General features: G+C 43.9%; 1 protein-coding gene and 2 pseudogenes across 1 annotated transcript in view; all 3 read left to right on the plus strand.

The window, feature by feature from the left end:
- The first annotated feature begins 284 nt into the window (after positions 1–284).
- The window catches only part of LUZP1 (leucine zipper protein 1), a 59,862-nt gene continuing 40,277 nt past the window's right edge, over positions 285–19,869 (plus strand). The window contains exon 1 of the mRNA XM_069971290.1: positions 285–549. The gene's annotated coding sequence lies outside the window, so the exon portion shown is untranslated. The remainder of the gene's footprint in view (positions 550–19,869) is intronic.
- LOC138794300 (U2 spliceosomal RNA) lies at positions 15,054–15,169 on the plus strand (annotated as a pseudogene).
- On the plus strand, positions 15,559–15,770 carry LOC138794308 (U2 spliceosomal RNA; annotated as a pseudogene).

Raw genomic sequence — 19,869 nt, forward strand, 5'->3', positions numbered from 1 at the left:
CCGGTGTCCTCCATAGTTCCCTATCCTGCCACTAACAGGCGCCAAAATAAAAGCGTCTCCCTTGTGTCCCCTCAGCCCGGAGCCCGCTCCGTGTTAGATAAGAGCCAGGCTCCCTGTGAGGTCTGTCACGCCGCATCCCGCGCTTTTCCTCCGCCTTCTGATTCATCACCTCCTTCACGTTCCTTCCCCAGCAGACCGTGCGCAGCGCTCCCTCTCTCCCGCCCTCTCTGTCTCCGCTCACTTCCCCGTCTCCCCGGTCTATCCCTTCCCCTGGGCGCTCCGGGGCTCCGCCTTTGCTGAGTAGAGCGGAGGACTCGGCCCAGCCTCTCCTTATATGGCCGAGGACTGACGGCAGCAGTGTGGAGGCTGGTCCGAGGGAAGGGAAGCCCACCTTACATTGTTACTATCCCCTGCCTGGAATGTGATGTCTGAGCCCTGCACTGCAGGGAAGGGAAGAGAAGGGGGAGAAGAGGATCTGAGCAAAGGAAATCGCTTCTCCTGGGGACTGGACACTTTCTGCTCTGGGATTGCTGATCTCTCCATGGCGAGGTAAGGAGCAGGGGATCTGGCTTCTCAACTGGATCCCAAGTGGATCTCCCTTGTTTTAAGTTTACTAACTTTACTCCTTTACTTTACTATCCCCCATAGTGTGTGCACTGCCTTTATTCTCCAGTGCTTCCTCTGCTCCAGCTTCTTCTTCTTCTTCTTCTTCTTTTTTCCTAATAATTCCTGTTTGTGATAAATCCTGTATTAACTGGATCTCCATAGATCCCACCAGCCTCAATGATCCCCATCTCAGCATGGCGAAAGCCTTTGTGGTCGGTGTGAAGGAATGTGATGGATCCTGTGGTATGTGCAGAGGTTACAAGGGGGGGAAATGACTGCAGTAACCTCATCTGCAGTGGGGGGATCAGGTGGCTGCCATTCTGCCAACAGCTGCCTGCGCTCCTACCCTATAGCGCTCCTACCCTATAGCGGGGGGCCGCTCATCCCGGATGGAGGAATTTCTTCGCCAATATCTTACCAGGCTATTTAACCATTAACTAATTAACCGCTGTGTTGTTTGACGGCTGAGGAGTGGAAGGGGTTAATCCTGTAGGATAGGCCTGGCTAGTGTTAATAGATCATTATGAGTTCCTTATGCCGGATTTGGCAAACCTCGAAGACTTAAACCTCGTGTAAGATTATAAAAGTCACTTCCTTATTGATTTATTTGGTTATTGCTAATGGTTTATTATCTATGTAAGGTTTAGCTAGAAAGTGTTTGTTGGTGCAGAGGAAGAAGCCTTTGGGTTGTTAGGTAACACTTGCCGCAATGATCTTCTAGGTTGGATTTCGTATGCGCTGCCTGAATCATTGGTCTGCAATGTGATTCAGGGATCTGTAGGGGAGCCTAGAAGAAAACTTTAAGGAAGGTGTGCACCAATACATTGCCCTCTCCGAACAATTCGGCGCTCTGCGCTGCTTCAGTTCGCTTTTTCCCCGAGGACGTGCAGGTATAGGTGACTTTCGATGTCGAGCAAACTGTAAATGTTGTTGTTTTTCCCCTTCGAAAGAAGAATTTTAACGTTCTTTCAGCCGAAACTGCATCAAGGTGACTTTCCAGTATATGCCTGCAGTAAGCTTTAGCAGAGAAATAATTACAAGCTGCAAGTAATGGCTATTCATTCAGTCCATCGCTAGGGAAAAGGTCGCCCTGCTTATTTCTGTGGCTGTCTGAATAGGCAAATGGGATCTGAATAGGCAAATAAATATTGATGCTTTCAGCTGTAATTTGGATATTAATCCTGCACATCAGCCTTAATCTCCCCGGCAGTGTAAAGCATAGATGAATTCTGTCAGCGTGCTGCTCGCAGATTGCTTGCTGAGCGTTTATCTGCAGGCCGAAGGATAAGAGGAGCCTGTGTTGGTGCGGAGAATATGTCATGTCTTATGAATTGGAGGGCCTTGATCGTATATAGCACATGTGAGATGTGATGGTTATGAGAAGAACATATGAAGATTGGAGGGCCTTGATCGTATATAGCACATGTGACATTCAGGGAAAGAGCTTATAAAGATTAGAGGGCCTTCATTGCATATATGACACATGGGGGTCACAGGAAGAACATCTAAAGATTCCAGAAGCCTTGATTGTATATAGCACATGTGAGATGTGGGGGTCACGGGAAGAACATCTAAAGATTCCAGAGCCTTCATGGCATATAGCACACATGAGATGTTGGGGTGAGGGAAAGAACATATGAAAATTGGAGGGCCTTCGTCGCATATAGCACACATGTGAGATGTGGGGGTTATGTGAAGAACATATGAAGGCAAATAGATAAACATGGCTACTGTTGAAGCATTCACTTGCCCCGTAAATGTTTATATCTAAGACAGTAGACATCCTATAAATACAGATCATTGAGTTGGTCGGTCCTTTCCAATTCTAATTGACCATTTCTGGGTAAGCTAGGTGACGTCCAATGTTGTCCAATGAGCGAACTGGGTTCGGGTTCGAGTCCATCCGAACGATCTGCATTTGATTAGCTGGGGCTGCTGAAGTTGGATAAAGCTCTAAGGTTGTCTGGAAAACATGGATACAGCCAATGACTATATCCTTGTTTTCCACATAGCTTTAGGGCTTTATTCAAGTTCAGCAGCCACCGATTTGGATGGACTCGAGCATGCTCGAGGTTCGCTCATCTTTAAATGTCTCCAATCCACCTTCCATGGAGGTTGTCCCCTATCTTTTAGTAACTTGAAAGATTAGTATAGCCATTAGAGATGAGCGAACCTCGAGCATGCTCGAGTCCATCCGAACCCGATCGTTCGGTATTTGATTAGCGGTGGCTGCTGAAGTTGGATAAAGCCCTAAGGCTATGTGGAAATCATGGATATAGTCATTGGCTGTATCCATTTTTTCCAGACAACCTTAGAGCTTTATCCAAGTTCAGCAGCCCCAGCTAATCAAATACCGAACGTTCAAATTCCCCGGTTCGCTCATCTCTACTGGGGGACCCTATTGGGTTCTCTTTAAAGTGTATGTACCAGTAGTACTTCGCTTTGTTTTTGTTTTATATGAATAGATGGGCGCCGGCCTGGGGATGCCAGTGCCACAGTCTTTTCTTTTTTTTGTTTTTGAACGATGGCCCGGTTCCCGAGCACGGCACCAGCCGTGCGTGAAGCACCCCAGAATCCTCCGCTTTGGGTAGTTTAACTTGTTACACTGTCAAATCATAACACAGCATGTAACGAATCGCTTTACCCCATTGGCAGTCCAGCGGTGAGATCACTGGCTGCCCTGTCCATCGGTATTCATGGCAGCCAACCTTCCGAAGACCCCATGCATGCCATGTTTATGCTTCTGCTGTGGCTGTGTGAATTGCTTTCCGGCATAATGCTGGTGGTTACAATACACTGCACCATTACTGTAGTGCAATGTATTGTATCAGTGATCAGCAGATTGCTGGTTAAAGTACACTAATGGAACTAGTATACAGTAAAAAAAAAAAAAAAAAAGGTGTGGAATAATATCTAATAATTTCACCCAAAAATAATAATAAAAAAAAATGCATGTTTCATAAGGGCATGTCTGTAACAACCCAAGCTATAAAATGTATACCATTATTTATAGAGCACAGTGAAAACAACAAAAAGGATCACTTGGTCCTATACAGTATAAGTAAAAAAATGTATAAATAAAAACTATACATTTTCCCTAAAAAACGAGCTCACACACAGCTCCATCACAAGATAGATAAGTACGCTATGGGTTTTGGAATGTGGCAACAGTTTTTTTTTTTTTTTTTTTCAGGAAAATTGTTTTTATTAAGCATTACTAAATAGAAACAAACTAAAACTATACGGAAAACGGAAGGTTTAGGCTACACAACTGATGGTCTGACGGCAGGGTTTCTTGTTGCCTGCATCGCTGCAAAGTGACAGAATTGTGCACGATTTTTGTACAAAGTGGCAGTTTGCACTCCTTTTTTGTGTGCAAAAAGGGTCTTGCACACAAAAATACTGACACGTAGAAACTAAAGTGAAAAGATTTGTACCTTTTTTCTGTATTTTAGAACCATTCCAGACATGGAAGTGTTAGGACTTATTCACACATCCCATATTTTACAGATACTACGGACGAGGAAGCTCTGTAGTGGGAGTGTTCAGCCGCCTGGCATGATGTATCAATATCATGGAGGAGCGGGGAAACAGTTTGAATATCCACAGCAATGTAATGACACAGCCATGCAGCTCTGTCACTATAGTGCCGCAGAGATTCTAACTGTTCTCTTTTTGTAAGGGATGTCTGACTAGTTGTTGCCACATACCACTGAAGAGGAGATGAGCAGCCATTCAATTTAGTATGATTTTAGTAGAATTTTTGACATGTCCATTCTTCAGTGCGGAGAGAGGAGGCACGTGAGCCTCCCATGGACTCCCAGTATGACATGGAAGCTGGCTGGCCGCCAGTTATACTCCGTGTGAACGGAGCCTTACATCTGGGCCCTTGTTTCTAGCAAGAAAATTCTAAGGCACAGATGTAAGGCTCTGTTCACACGGATGATTTTCGTTCCCTGTATGGTACAGTAGCAAATCTGAGGCAAATTAGTGTATACAAGAGGCCCTATACATCTGAGTAGGAGCTCTATTACAGCCTTGAACAAAACAAGGGCAGTGTGCATAAAACCTGATCTGCCTTACACATTTGGCGTTTTTTCAGAATGGCATTTTTTGCTCTCCTCCTTGGCGTTTTTGAGGCTATGTGGTAGTTTTTCCAAAACGCAGCATGCTGAGGGTGTACCATTTGTTTCTACCATTGACTCCAATGGGATTGTTTTGGTTGTCTCAAAAATGCCATTGCTTTTTTTTTTTTTTTCTGGTGTTTTTGTCACCTTTTGTGGACCAACAGCTAGGTCATGTGATGGAAGAGGAAAAAAAAGTTCAGCAGACAAAAATGCCTAAACCACAAAAAAGAGAATTCACACATGAAATTAAAAAACGCAAATGCTTGAGAAAAAAAAACGCAACATTGCTGGTTTTTGTGTCTTTTTCCTTTTTTTTTTTGCATAAAAATGTAGGGCGCACCCATACGTTTGCTTTCCATAAAAATTTATATAAACTCGGCAGAAACCTATGTATGTATGTATGTATGTATGAATACATCCGAGTCTATGCCCATGTGTAGCGATGTGGTGTCGATGTCTGTGAGCCATGGGCAGTGCAGGGGTGTTGCATGAATTATGACTGTGTTTGGGCCCATATGCCCTAAATAGGCATATCTATACCTGTCTGGGACGCTTATGGCGTATCCACAGGATCCACTCTGGTAGATTGGCCTTCTATAGCAAGTGTCTGATTCTTCTCTTGTAATTTAAAGGTAATGCAGAAATCATAGGGGAGATGCCTCCTTCTTTTATATACTGGTTTACTGAAATACATTTCTTTATATTGTATGCAGACAGATCCACGCACACGACTGATATAGTTAGGTATTCCTTTGTATACACACCCTGTGCTTCAATAAAAAAATGTGTATGTTCTTGGGTGTAACCATCATTGACTCAGGGGATGCAATTGCCATTTGCTTCATTGGTTCCTTTTACTTTTCTTTTCTGTGCTTTAGGTTTTCAACTGCTTTATCACCTTAAATTATGAGAAGTCCATGAACATGACGTTCAGAAAAGCTGTATGGCGTATAGGTCTTTTGAGGGCAACAGGATGAACTGATCTTAACTCCAGCTTTATAGTTACAATTTAATATCAATATATATATATTTTTTTTTTATTTGTATTTTTGCTATACTAAGGACAGCTTCACACAAACGTATGTAAATACGTCCGTAATAGAGATGTATTTCAGATGATATACTAACAGAATCCCTTTTTTTTTTTTTTCTGTACATTAAATACTGATAGGTGTCATGGAGACATGGCTGTGTAGATTGCCTGTCAGCTCAGTGCTGATATAGACAATACACTGTACTACTGTGGTAGTGCAGTGTATTGTATCATTGATCAAAAAAATCACTGGTTAGTGTACACTGGTTAGTTAAACAAAAAAAAAGTGTAAAATACTTCTGAGAAGACAGCTGGTAGGTGGCATAGAAATACATATTTTAAATATTTCACAAAACTAGATGGTGAGAATGAAGGTAATCCTCTTACCTTCATCCTCAGTGTCCTGTGCACTGAGAACAGAACAGCAGGTCAGAGTCCCTTTTAGGGAATGTGTCCCCCCATAACTCATAAGGACACTAAAATCATGGAGCAGAGCTCAATGTAAAACATTCCCGCTCTTTATCTAAGTTCTGCCCCAACAATTTACAACACACACACACACATTTAATTTTTCCTCAACATATTGATGTTTCTGCCTTCCATCACTTTTATTCACTTTGCTATCATCTTTTTCCTTTAGCCTATGAAGGGTACTGAGAACTTTCCATTTTTTATTCTATACAAAGGTAAGAGATTTGGCTTTGTGATTCCACAATCTTTGTAACACCTTTCCTGCTACCATCAGTAGTGTTTCCAGGCTCTTCACCATCTCCAATTTCCAGGGTTTGCGTTGACAGGATCACACAACTTATGTGTATGTGGACAACCTATTCTCTCCTGGCATCAAATGATGGGCTAAAGGAGATTTAATTTTCTTTTTCCTTAAAGGATTCTCCGATTAAAACTTATCCTCTATCCACAGCCGCCGGAAAGAGCCGAATGCTGTACTCGTCTTTCCGGCAGCTCCATAGGGAATAAATAGAGCTGCAGGTCATGTGCTGACCCATACCTGTATTCATAACAAAGGAGCTGGGGGGATTGCGGGGGGACATGGTGGTCAGAACCCCTGTGATCTCTTACTTGTCCCCTATCCTGTGGATAGGGGACAAGTAAGATTTAATTGGAAAACCCCTTACAGGAGATTGTGCCTGTAAAAGTATACGCTGCTGGTATAAGTGTGGAGTTTGCCAATAGGGTCTCTCCTGTAACATAGAAGCAGTTATGTATTTTTTTGGGATGGGGGAGGAGCAATATTAAGCATTTAATTTGCTGTATGCATTTTCGCATTAAGAGTGCATGAAGACTTCCAATCCTGTCAAACAGGTTCCCACAATGACAGGAAAGGTTAGTTTCTTACAGCACGAACCTGATTACTGGTTTATTACTCATCAAAGCCTGATTTGTCCTAGATGTTGACTGTAAAGGGAGAAAGGTGCACAAAATTTGTAGGCATTAAAAGGTGGACCTTACACCTTAGGGCCCTATTCCACGAGCCGATTATCGTTCGGATAATTATCGGATAATTGCTAACGATAAACAATCTCAAACGACCAATATTGCAAATGACCTGAAATCGTTCACACAATTACTCGTTACTTATGATCGTTCTTGCAGTTGTTTTGTCGTCCCTATTGCGTTTATTGCTACTGCGAACGACCGAACGACGCCTTATTCCATGCAAACGATGAGCTAGCAACGATAAAACTAGGTCCAGGTCTCATTAAGAGATCAATGATTTCTCGTTCGCCGTTTAATCGTTAACTTTTCAACCAAATGATTATCTTTGTTCCGAACGATTTAACGATTATCCAAATGATGATCGTCCGTGGAATAGGGCCCTTAGAAATGAACAAACCTATTAGTTCAGCGCTTGCTTTCTCCTCTATCCCTGTTTCCTGCCTGTGCCATTACACTGAGACAGTGAATAGGGAGCAGCAGGAGGAGCTGGGCTGCCCATTGACGTCAGTGGCGGTCTGCTGACATGATCAGGATTTTTCAGGGGGTTGAAAATGATAATCGTTTCGTGTAATAGACTCTGTTAATAGAATGTTTCTTAGTGAAAGGTAGTTCATTCATTCTTTGCCCGGGGCCATCTTGAACAACTGTAACAACCAAGATTCCCAACTATTTGCTTACCACTGGCATTTAGCATTTGTTATGTCACGGTTAGCTGCCATATTCTCAGAAGCGCCAGGAAAACTTGGTGATTTCAAGCGATAAGTTGATGTTCTCATGAGATGCTTGGATACATGCATGTAATGCTGAGGCCATATTTGCTCTTTGTATTGTCAACCAAACAAAGTTCTTTCCATGAATAATAAAAAGCAACCCTGGAATATTAATTGCAGACTAAGTACTAGGTGATCTTCTGGGAGCACAAAATGTTATGGAGAGTCTTATCAAGACCTAAAAACACATCTATCTAGTCTCTGAAGAAACGCCAACAGATCGTCGTCCTTCTCAATGTCCTCCACCTCATCCAGTAATCGTTTGAGGCTGTCGGCGACTGCGCACTAGTTAGATGCTCCTCTGGTAGTCTCATACTGTAAGTCTCACAGCTGTCCCCAATTCTGCATAGTACAATTGCAGCAGCATTGTTATTGATGTGTCCCTCCACATCCATGGCTGGAGATCTATTCCGTGTGGCTGCACTGTCCCAGGTTATGCTGATGTCTCTGGGTTGTCCTTTAGGGCTATCCAGGCACTATGCTGCCCCCCTTATGCCTTAGATGCCTCTTAAAATCTCCATACGAGCTACCAGATTTGTTATCCACCCGCCACTCCGCATGCCAGCATGAGTTCTTTGAGATTCTGAAAGAATTGGAAAGGGGGGGGGGGGGTCAGGCCCTTTAGGTGTATCTTCTCTGTAGTACACCTCGTGAAATTAAGGTATTATTAGACAAAGCTATTTTTAAGGATTAACAATAAACAATCGCGAACAAAAGTTACTTGATATCATTCACCATATTACACAGAATGATAGTCGTTAGTTACCATAGTTACTTGAATCATTTACTCCATCTGATCCCAGCAAAAGAGCGAATAATGTCGAATTACCCCGAACGATTAGCGATGATTTTGGTGTCGGCACAAAATCTGCGATGCATAAACGAATTCTCATTGGTCGATTAATCGTTGCGTGCACAAAACGATTATCATCTAAATTCAAACGATATAACTATTTTTCACACGATAATTGTCCTGTGTAATAGGGCCCTTAAGCAGGTTCCATTGTAGTGAAGTTTAACAGGATTTATTCAAGTATATTCTCAATACGGTAAACACCAACAAAAAGAAACATCAGTGGTGGTAATTCTCAAATGCTTCCTAGCACCCACATGGTCTGGCTTCTTAACACGCAGGGGAAAAGTTACAGATAACAGAGTTTCACCAGTCCTATGCTGCAATCCATCTGTTTCGCACTGGGCTACAGTCTGTCCCTTTGTGGCAAATTGAACTCCTGTGCTGTGATCTATGGCTGCTGTTCTCACATAATCTAGCTTTGTGTGGTGAGAGGGGGATACGGCAGGTGTATGCCAGGGAGAAGAGGCGAACCTGTGCAGGGGTGAAGTGATCGCAAACGTGGAGTCCAGTCAGTGTGTTGTGAGATAAAAGGAAGAAAGGTCCTGTTGGTTGTGAGGTAAAAACAGTAAGGCTACATGCACACGGAGCAAAAGTGGCTAAATTCTCCGCCGCTGAATGCCGCCAGCCAGTGGCGGATTAAATGTACCCTGGGCCCCGGGCTGTCCACCCAACCTGCCCACCCCCCAGTCAATCTGCCCACATTGTGATCCGCTACTGCCCCTCCCCCACGCTGTCCCCAAAAAACACTGCCTGCCTCGCCTCCTTGCTGACCCCAATAAACATAATGTTTGGTCCCTTGCTGCTACCCCCAGTAAGCATTGCCCACCCCACTTCCGCTGCCCCCAATAAACATATTGCCAACTCACCCTGATGTTGCCCCCCCCCCCCCAAGGTCACAGCAGCACAGAGGATGTCAGGAGAGGAGGGGGCTGATCTTATAGGGGAGGTCACAGCAGCACAGAGGATGTCAGGAGAGGAGGGTGCTGATCTTATAGGGGAGGTCAAAGCAGCACAGAGGAGTTCAGGAGAGGAGGGGGCTGATCTTATAGGGGAGGTCACAGCAGCACAGAGGAGTTCAGGAGAGGAGGGTGCTGATCTTATAGGGGAGGTCACAGCAGCACAGAGGATGTCAGGAGAGGAGGGTGCTGGTCTTATAGGGGAGGTCCCAGCAGCACAGAGGATGTCAGGAGAGGAGGGTGCTGATCTATAGGGGAGGTCACAGCAGCACAGAGGATGTCAGGAGAGGAGGGTGCTGATCTATAGGGGAGGTCACAGCAGCACAGAGGATGTCAGGAGAGGAGGGTGCTGGTCTATAGGGGAGGTCACAGCACCACAGAGGATGTCAGGAGAGGAGGGGTCTGATCTTATAGGAGAGGTCACAGCACCACAGAGGATGTCAGGAGAGGAGGGGGCTGATCTATAGGGGAGGACACAGCAGCACAGAGGATGTCAGGAGAGGAGGGTGCTAATCCTATAGGAGATGGTCCCCCTTTCCCCCCCTTATAGATGACCCCCCTCTTCCCCCCTTATAGATGACCCCCCTCTTTCCCCCTTTCCCCCCTTTATAGATGGTTCCCCTCTTTTTCCCTTTATAGATGGTCCCCCTCTTTTTTCCCCTTTATAGATGGTTCCCCTTTATAGATGGTCCCCCTCGCCCCCCCCCCCCCCTTCCACAGCAGTCAGTAAATAAAAAAAAAAAAAACACAACTCACCTGCCATCCGTTCCCCCGTCGATCCTCTCGGCTCCTGGTCTGTCCCCGGCTGCCTCCGGCTGATGTGCGGCTGCCGGGGGTGTCTCGTCCTCTCCCCGGCAGCGCGCGCATCACACAGCTCACTGTGCCGCCTGGGCCCTGACTTCCGGTACAGGGCGTCTCTAACGTGCGCTCTTAATACCAGAAGTCAGAGCATAGGTGGCACAGTGAGCTGTGTGATGCGCGCGCTGCCGGGGAGAGGACGAGACACCCCCGGCAGCCGCACATCAGCCGGGGACTCCTGTGACCGCAAGCGAAATAATGCTTGCGGTCACAAGAGTGCAGTGGCGGGCCGGGCCGCAGCGGCGTGGGCGGATTATAATGTGGGCGGCGCAACATGGGCCCCCCCGGAGCCTCGGGCCCCGGGCGGCCGCCCAAATCGCCCACATTATAATCCGTCACTGCTGCCAGCCTCCCTGTCATAATAACAGTCTATGGGAGGCTCGCACGCCTCCTCTCTCCAGGCTGAAGAATGAACATGTTCATTCTTCAGCCCGGAGAGAGGAGACGCGCAAGCCTCCCATAGACTGTAACTGTGATGGAGGCTGGCGGCATTCAGCGGTGGAGAAGCCTTAATGTTTTTACCTCACAACTAACAGGTCCTTTCTTCCTTTTATCTCACAACACACTGACTGGACTCCACTTCACCCCTGTGCAGATTCGCCTCTTCTCCCTGGCATACAGCTGCCGTACCCCCCTCTCACCACATATCTATCTATCCTCATATGTGGTCTTTACTACACATGTAACTACATATTTGTAGTTGCTGTGTATAACCCCCTGCAGGAAAAACAAACTCATTTTTAATGAGCTAACAAATAATTGCTAGTCATAAAAGGGCATTCTATTTATTGAGAGGGGGGGGGATAAAACCCTACAGCCTGTAAAATAAGCTACAGCATACTCACTTTGCCTGGTCTAGTGCCAGCTTTGCAGTCCACCCCGCTGCCTTTGTTAAATTACCCCAATGATGTGCCTCTTCTGCTGCTGCTGATGTTGTGAATTCACTGCATCCAGTCATTGTGACTGCAGTGGATCCAGAATCAGTAAGGGGTGGTATCGGGGTGGACCTGGTGAGGTGAGTATACACCATTTTGTTTCTGCAGTCCCATGAGGCTACTCTTTAGTTTTATAATAAATTGTAATACCCTTTTTCAGCTGACGTACACAGTACTATATCTAGCTGGTGGTTGAATGTGTCCTGCCCCCTCTTCACCAACCCACTGATTTTTCTCTATGCACTGTTAGGTAGACCGGTGTCAAGCAGATGCTAGATAGGCTTTTTGGATTGCAGTTATTGTTGTATACCATTTAACTTATTTATTTCTATTACTGTCTAAAAGCATCCTTTTTTTTTTTTTTTTTTTTTTTATTACATATTTTGACACTTATTAAAGGGATACTGCGGCAAAAATCTTCTTTAAATCAACTGATTTCAAAAAGTTATATAGATTTGTTCTCTGCTGCCACCTCTGTCTGAGACAGGAACTGTCCAAAGCAGAAGAGGTTTTTTTATGGGGATTCGGCACTGTTCTGGACAGTTCCTGTCTCGGACAGAGATGTCAACAGAGAGCACTGTGTCAGGCCTCAAAGAATACACCATTTTCTGCAGGACATACAACAGCTGACAAGTATGGGAAGACTGGAGGTTTTGAAATGGAAGCAGCTGACAAGTATGGGAAGACTGGAGGTTTTGAAATGGAAGTAAATTACAAATCTATATAACTTTCTGAAACTAGTAGGAAGGAATCTTGACTACGATTGTTAAATAAATAAATTAATCTTACCCATATACCTAGGACATGGTGACTAGGAGATGAGATGGCTAGTCCTTTAATCTCACCATGCTAGGGGCCCATTAGCCCATATAGTTACTACTAATGTTGTTCCCGTTGTTGTTGTTGTTGTTGTTGTTGTTGTTCCCAAAATCATGATCACAAGCAGTATCTAACTATAAGAATTTTTTTTACCCAGGTCCAATTTAAGTTTTAATGGGTGCCATACAGTATTTTCTTAGGAAATACTGTGTTTATCTGGCCTGTTTTAGTTTCCATACATGTGAATAAAGAAGAATATACCGTCCCTCACCAGCCGTGAATTGCAGCGTCACTGTCCAGATTTTGCTCTGTGTTTTCATGTGTAATACCTGCATTGCTTACTGCAGTGATACGTTTGTTGCTGAGCAGATGGTTTTCTTGCAGTTTTTTTTTCTTCCTCCTCTTCTCCTCTTCACTGCTGTAATCCTTTAGACTTTGCCTTCTGCATTAATTATGAACTTGGTGCTCGAGTTCACAAGGTGCCATCTGCGGCTACAGCTGAAAGTTCAAGCTGTTTTATATGATGGTTTCTGTTACAATGGCAAATGATTTGGGAGGAAAGCATCATGCCTACTATGTATTGGGCCGAGCAACTGAACAAAATAGAGGAGACTTTCTAAGCAGAATACATAAAAAAAAATCTAGTTTAATTTGTGCCAGAAATAACTGGTGCGTGTGTCTTGTGCCATGTTCTGTTTTGGAAGGAGTCTAGAAAATGAGTAGCACCAACCAAGAGGTGGTGTTTAAAAAAAAAAAAAATAATAATTTAACCAGAAGTATCAAATCTTTTAGGGTATGTTCACACGCTGAGAACTCCCCGCGGATTCCGCTGCTCAACTCTGCCCGCTTCCTTTATACTCTCCTGTTAATTCTTCGGACAGACGGCGGAATCCGCCCTACCATAAAATAGTCTATGGGGCCCCGGTGGAAATTCAAGTGGGAGCACAGAGGGGTGAGTGACAGTATCCGCAGGGAGTTCTTTGAGATTTCTGTAGTGTGGATATACACTTGGGGGCCTATTCCACTGAGCGATATTCGGCCGATAATCTCTCTGTGTAATAAATACAACGATCAGCTGATGACAACGATCGGCTGATCGTTGATATAGGTTTGAACCTATAATTTTCAGGCGCCGACCGCATATCGCTACGTGTAAAAGCGGTGCGCAGCTGACGTTTTACATTACATATCCAGGCTGCAGGGCTCCTCTTGCGGTCTTCTCCCCGAGTCCCGTGCGCTCCAGCTTCAGAGCCGCCTGTCTGAGCTGACAGGCCGCTCAGCCAATCACAGGCCGCTCTTAAGCTGGAGCGCGCAGGACCTGGGGAGTAGAAGACCGCAAGAGGAGCCCTGCAGCCTGGATAGGTAATGTATAAAGCTTAAGCAAGGGCTGCAAGGACATCGATAAACGATAATCGGGTCAGTACACTTATCACTCTGACTGTGGTGTTTTTTTTCTGCTTCATTTTCTCCCAGTTTAATTAACAAACCATTTGATTTTGATCTATTAAATATATTTAAACAACATTTTCACAAAACAGGAAAAAAAAAATCTCAATATATACTGGTCCACCCTCTAAACAGCCAGACCCCTGCCAATTAAAATATCAGTATATACTGGTCCACCAGCTGCACACCTAGATCCTGGCCAATCAAAACTTTTAAAATGTAAAAAAAAGTGACTGTAACACTTCAAATATGGTAATATGACTAGAACTCTACTTTTTTAAAAAGAGAAAATATCTATGAAGGCCTTTTTAAGGTATAATCGTGCTATGTGCAAAGGAATGTACCTGTGAAGGTGAGGATTCACTGGTGGTACTTACCAGATGGCCTTTTAAGCTATACACGGTTACAGAAAAACCATAGGATTCTTGTGGTTCATAAAACAGTGAATTTCCCCTCCAGGCAGGTACTGTTTGTTTCTTTAGTTGACTTGGAGGAATGTCTCAATTATTTGAAGTTTAAAAGCAAGTCTTTTAAGAATTATGTTTTAGGTGTCACACAAAGAATGTGCTGCAGCTTTTCATTTAGACTGCAATACAAATACATAGACTTCTGCTATGTGGAGGCTTTGTTGCCATCATAGAATTCCAATTCCTTTCTGACACCTGTGTTACCATGTTTGTTCTTTCTCCTCTCTCTCTCTGTCCCTCCTCATTCACACGTCTATATGTTTTTGGGGACTATATTTTGAGTCTGGCAATGATGTCCCATGCGGTGAGGAGACGCAAGAGTGCCATGCCGGCACGTTTGCATTTTAAGATGCATTGCGGTTCTCCACACACACACACACACACACACACACACACACACACACACACACACACACACACACACTGACATACTCATGCTTAGTTTGATCCACAATCCTCTAAAAAAAAAAAAAAAAAAAAAATGATGCCATGTCCTTTTTTTTTTTTTTTTTTTTTTTTTTTTGCACAGATCCACAAATTTTGTAAATAGTAAATGAGGCCTTTAACTGATATTTTGGGGAATGATTTCTGTGTAATCAGACCCCTCATTGTGTGGGAACAAGGTTCCGCATATGGAGTCAACACATGTCTATGAGTACTAACACTGGTTTTGAATAAGGGAACATAAGCCCTTACCATAGATTAAAAAAAGGAAATGGCCAATCGCTTCTCTACCTTTTGGCTAAGATCAAGTGTAGTATCTGTTCTTATCAGTTTAAAGGACAACTCGCGGCGTCAGCAAAAAAATAAATAAAACACTAACAGACACAGACCCTATATTCACCATCCCTCCCTAAGTTGATCGCCAGTCGAAAATCCTGGCGGAACAGCATAGGCGGAACGGCTTCAGACAGGTGACTAACACACATTACAAAGTTATATAACTTTGTAATGTGTGTTAGTTAAAGGGGGGGAAGCGGACGTGGGAGTTGTCCTTTAATATCTGATACGTCCCCTATCTGGGGACCATATTTTAAAGAGGACCTGTCATCCCCCCCCCCCCCCCCCCCGTGCCGGAGTGACAGGTTCCCGGCCCCCGCTAGAGCCCCCTATACTGAGATGAGTCCGATGCCCATAGAGAATGAATGGGGAGTCCGACGCTCCATTCATTCTTTATGAGCGTCGGACTCCTCTCAGGAGCGTGCGCGCCGGGCTTCGAGCGCTGAAATCTCTGCCACCGGATCAAGAAGCGGGACTTGGTGCGATCAGGTAAGTGTAGGGGGCTCTAACGGGGGGTCGGGAGCCTGTCACCCCGGCACGGGCGGTGACAGGTTCTCTTTAAATGGATTTTTAGAACAGGGAGATGGAAAAAGTGCTTGCTCTGTCCTCTCCAAGCATTGACCTGGTATTGCAGTGCTTCCAGGTTCATTGCACCAAAAAACAAACAAACAAAGGAAATGGCCAAACGTCTTGTATATTGAGGTTATAACATTTTTGAAAAATTTAAGTATGATTTTGCATTTGGTAAACTTTTGCCTATATGTTAATTTTCTGGTGTTCTTTGTTATTTTCAGTGGGAATTTTCCCACACCATGTAATTAAAATTTTTGCCCTATAGCGATACAAGATATTTGAGTATGCCATGAAATAACGGCCGTCTGTGGATGGATATATCATGTTGCAATACTCGCCACAGAGTTAGGGGCCACCCTGGTGTTTCCCTATTTATGTTCCAATACTCGTAACCGGGTGGGACTTATGGGGCTATGTATCAGGGTGGTTTGGTGATCTCCCCACTGGGAGGCACCCCCTTGGCAATGGGCTTTCCTCTCCTGGAGGGATATCTGGCTATTCCTGTGTTTTGAGACTCGTACGAGGCTGCACAGACCCCTCTTTTTATAAATGACCAAAAAGGAATTACATTTGTGAATTTCGGTTTGTGAATTTATTTGCTAGATATTTGTTAAGAGATTTTTCCTCTGTGTGGTAGAAATGATATGCTTCACATAGTTCAAAAAGATACCTGAAGTCCTCTCTCCATCATGGATTTTCTCATGTTGGGATCTGTTTTGTGCCTGAATAAGTCCTCATAGCCTCCTAAAACCTCTTCAATGAATCAGTAGTTCATGGTGGGTGCCCTTGATTTTGTTAGGAACAGGGAATCCATTAAGTCGTGTAGAAGCAGGTCGAGGATATGATGTTGGCACCCAATAAACACTCCTCCATGCATTGTATTCAACCAGTGACAAAAACGCCAAGGTTTACAGTTCTTCAGATACACCAACTGAAACCTACTGTTATCAACTCTCTTGCCATCAAAATGCAGGCAGAGTTCCCCTTAACCAATAACTTTTTTTCAGCCTATTTACTTTCTCTGCATCCTTGACCCCCTCAACACCAGATCCTGATTTTTGATGGTGTGGGTACATCCATTTCTCCTTCGGCCTCCTTCCTCCTCGTTCCTCCTTGAAGAACAGTTGATGTTTGCCTTTATTGACAAGGACAGTATATATTTCATACATCGTGAAGAACTATGGTTTTTCGTTCCGCTTTAAAGTAAAATTACAATGGGTGCGGAAGGTTTTTCAATGAAAATAATAAATGAACACCAGAAAACTAAAACCTAGGCAAGTTCATCAAATGCGACGTCAGGATAATTAAAAACTTTCAAAAAAGGTAAAATGTCATAACACTAATGTATATGTGTCTGTAAACAGGTGGCAGGTTGCCCAAAAATTTTTGCGACTGTCTTGAATGGAACGTGTAGAAATAGAATCTGCATTTGCCACAATACAATGAACTTATTTTTTTTTTTTTTTAAATTGCAATGGTCCTGTAAGGCACATAATCATCGTTACATCCCTCTGAAACGCAGATGGTCTCTATTCCTGTGGTATTTATGACTCTGTAAATATCACACAGGCTGAAGTGCACCTAAGTCAATAATTCATCTGCCTGACCTCTGAGTCTTGTAACCAAACTGCGTAGAGTCTCCCTCCTTCATTGTTAGGACTGTGTATAATATAGTGTGTGACAACTGTGCAGTGATGGCAGTGATGTCATTTTGTCACTATGTATCGTATGTGTTTAATTTGCCAATGGTGATATTTAAAGGTCAGGGAGCACAATGTTAAAGAAACCTCTGATGATCATGCAATTTGCACTAACAAGAAAACTTACAGTAGTTTTAAAGGGGTTATCCAGGATTACAAAAAAAGAAGCTTTCTTCAAAAAAACAGCACTATACCTGTCCTCCGTTCACTTTAATTGAATTGAGTTGCAATACCACATACAAACTGAGGCCAAGAGTGGTGCTGTCTTAGGCATGTTGGCAAATACCAGGCCTCTCTGCACAAAGCACCTCCCCAGCCTGATTTCAGCTTGGTAAGGGCCCTAGAATCCAGATAGGAGTCCATTATAGGCAGCACTGAGAGGATGGGCTGGGGAAGCCTAAGCACTTAAAGGAGAAGTCTGGCAAAATTTTTTATTAAAGTATTGTATTGCGCCCTCCCCAAAAGTTATACAAATCACCTACATACACTTATTACGGGAAATGCTTATAAAGTGCTTTTTTTTTTTCTATGCCCTTACTACTGTATCAAGGCTTCACTTCCTGGATAAAATGGTGATGTCACGTCCCGACTCCCAGTGCTGTGCGGGCTGTGGCTGCTGGAGAGGATGATGGCAGGGGGACACTGAGGGACACAGGACACTGGAGGGACACTGAGCATCCCTCTGCCAGCAGCCACAGCCCGCACAGCTCTGGGAGTTGGGTCGTGACATCACCATGTTATCCAGGAAGTGACATCACCATGTTATCCAGGAAGTGAAGCCTTGATGCAGTACTAAGTGCAGGGAAAAAAGCTCTTTATAAGCATTTCCCGTAATAAGTGTATATTGGTGATTTGTATAACTTTTGAGGGGGCAATACAATGCTTTAATAAAAAAAAAGGTTCGCCGGATTTCTCCTTTTAATATGCAGGGTCTGTCTCCTGGATACTTGCAGGCATGGTCCCTTGGACATTTAAGGCTATGTTCACATACCGTCAAAATAGCGGCCATTTTTCTTAGACTTCCATCATTTAAAGAGAAATTATGGTTATTTAGCAGCTGTTATAAAATGACGGCCGTGCAATTTAAAACAGACGCCCCATGGTGTGTGAACATAGCCCCAAACTGCTCTCTTGGCAATACAGTGTGCAGTGACTATGGTGGAAGGTATGTTAACACTGCTCTCCCCATTCCCTATATATCACTGTCAGTTTTGGGAACTCAAACTCTTTACGGACTATCTTTTAAGCCTTGTGCAGAGCCTGCGGGGACGGCACCTGGCTGCCTTTTTTAGTTTCACCTAAAAAAAAAAAAAAAAAAAAATCTGCTTAGTAATGACATCCTTACGTCACCATAAAATGTTCTGCAATATACAATTGGACATGCAAAAATAGCTCTGTGGATGAAACTGCAAGCGTTATGACTCTTAGGCGGTATAGAAGAAAAAATTAAAATCCAAAAAGTAAACTTTTCTGTGTCCTTGAAGAGTTAATACTCCTGGCCTCACTACAAAAATAGTATTAGTATTTAGTAGAAATAGTATTTTGGAACTAATTTGATGACCTGCTCTTCCAGATCTGTTTTCTGGATGTGCAAGGAAATAGTCTGATCTGTGGAGACCACAACGTGCGACTTGCAGGACTTTAACAGGTTTTAAAGGTCCTTTTGCAATAAGTGGGGATTTTCCAAAACACACATACCCGCGGCTGTGTCAGTACAGTAGCGTCAAGACTGACTTAAACAATCCCAAAGCTTCCAGCATCATAATGAACCATTATGTCTGAATTTCCGGCATCTGGTCCGCTGTAAGCAGTTCTTGCACAGATCGTATATTGTGTAGATTGCCCCTTAGTATTCTATTTACCTGCAGGAGAAATGACGCATTATGCAGGGCACCTTCTGGGTCATGAATGACTGGATAGGACCATTTGACTGTCTACCACTTGGTAGCACCAAAAAAAAAATTGAGAAAGTGCTGGCCTCATAGGCATGGAGCGCTCTGTTCATTCAGGGACATGTTTCACCCGTGTTCTTGTGATTTGTGGGAGTCCCAACAGTTGGATCCCGATAGGCAACTTGATATCCCCTTCCCTGTGGATAGGTGAAAACGTTTTGATGGCGATACTCTTTTTTTTTTTTTTTTTTTTTTTTTTTTTTTTTTTTTTATAACTGAAAAGTAGGTTCTGCTGGGAAGCTGTTGGGTCCGGGTGTTAAGGGCCAGTTCACACAGAGTAAAACTGGCGGAATCCGTGTCAGACTGGCAGTCTATGGGTGGGCTTGCGCACCTCCTCTCTCCGCGCCTCCCTGCTCAGAAGAATTTCAATTCTTCTGTGCGGAGAGAGGAGGCGGGAGCCCTCCCATAGACTGCCTGTTTGACATAGAGGCTGGTGAGATTCTACAGCTGAGAGTTCCGTCGCGGAATTCGACCAGTTTTACTCTATGTGAAATGGCCCTAGCGTGGATTTTATTTTGACTCGTATGGTTGTA

The sequence above is a fragment of the Dendropsophus ebraccatus genome, chromosome 5 (assembly GCF_027789765.1).
Source record: "Dendropsophus ebraccatus isolate aDenEbr1 chromosome 5, aDenEbr1.pat, whole genome shotgun sequence".
In the NCBI taxonomy this organism is placed as follows: Eukaryota; Metazoa; Chordata; class Amphibia; order Anura; family Hylidae; genus Dendropsophus; species Dendropsophus ebraccatus.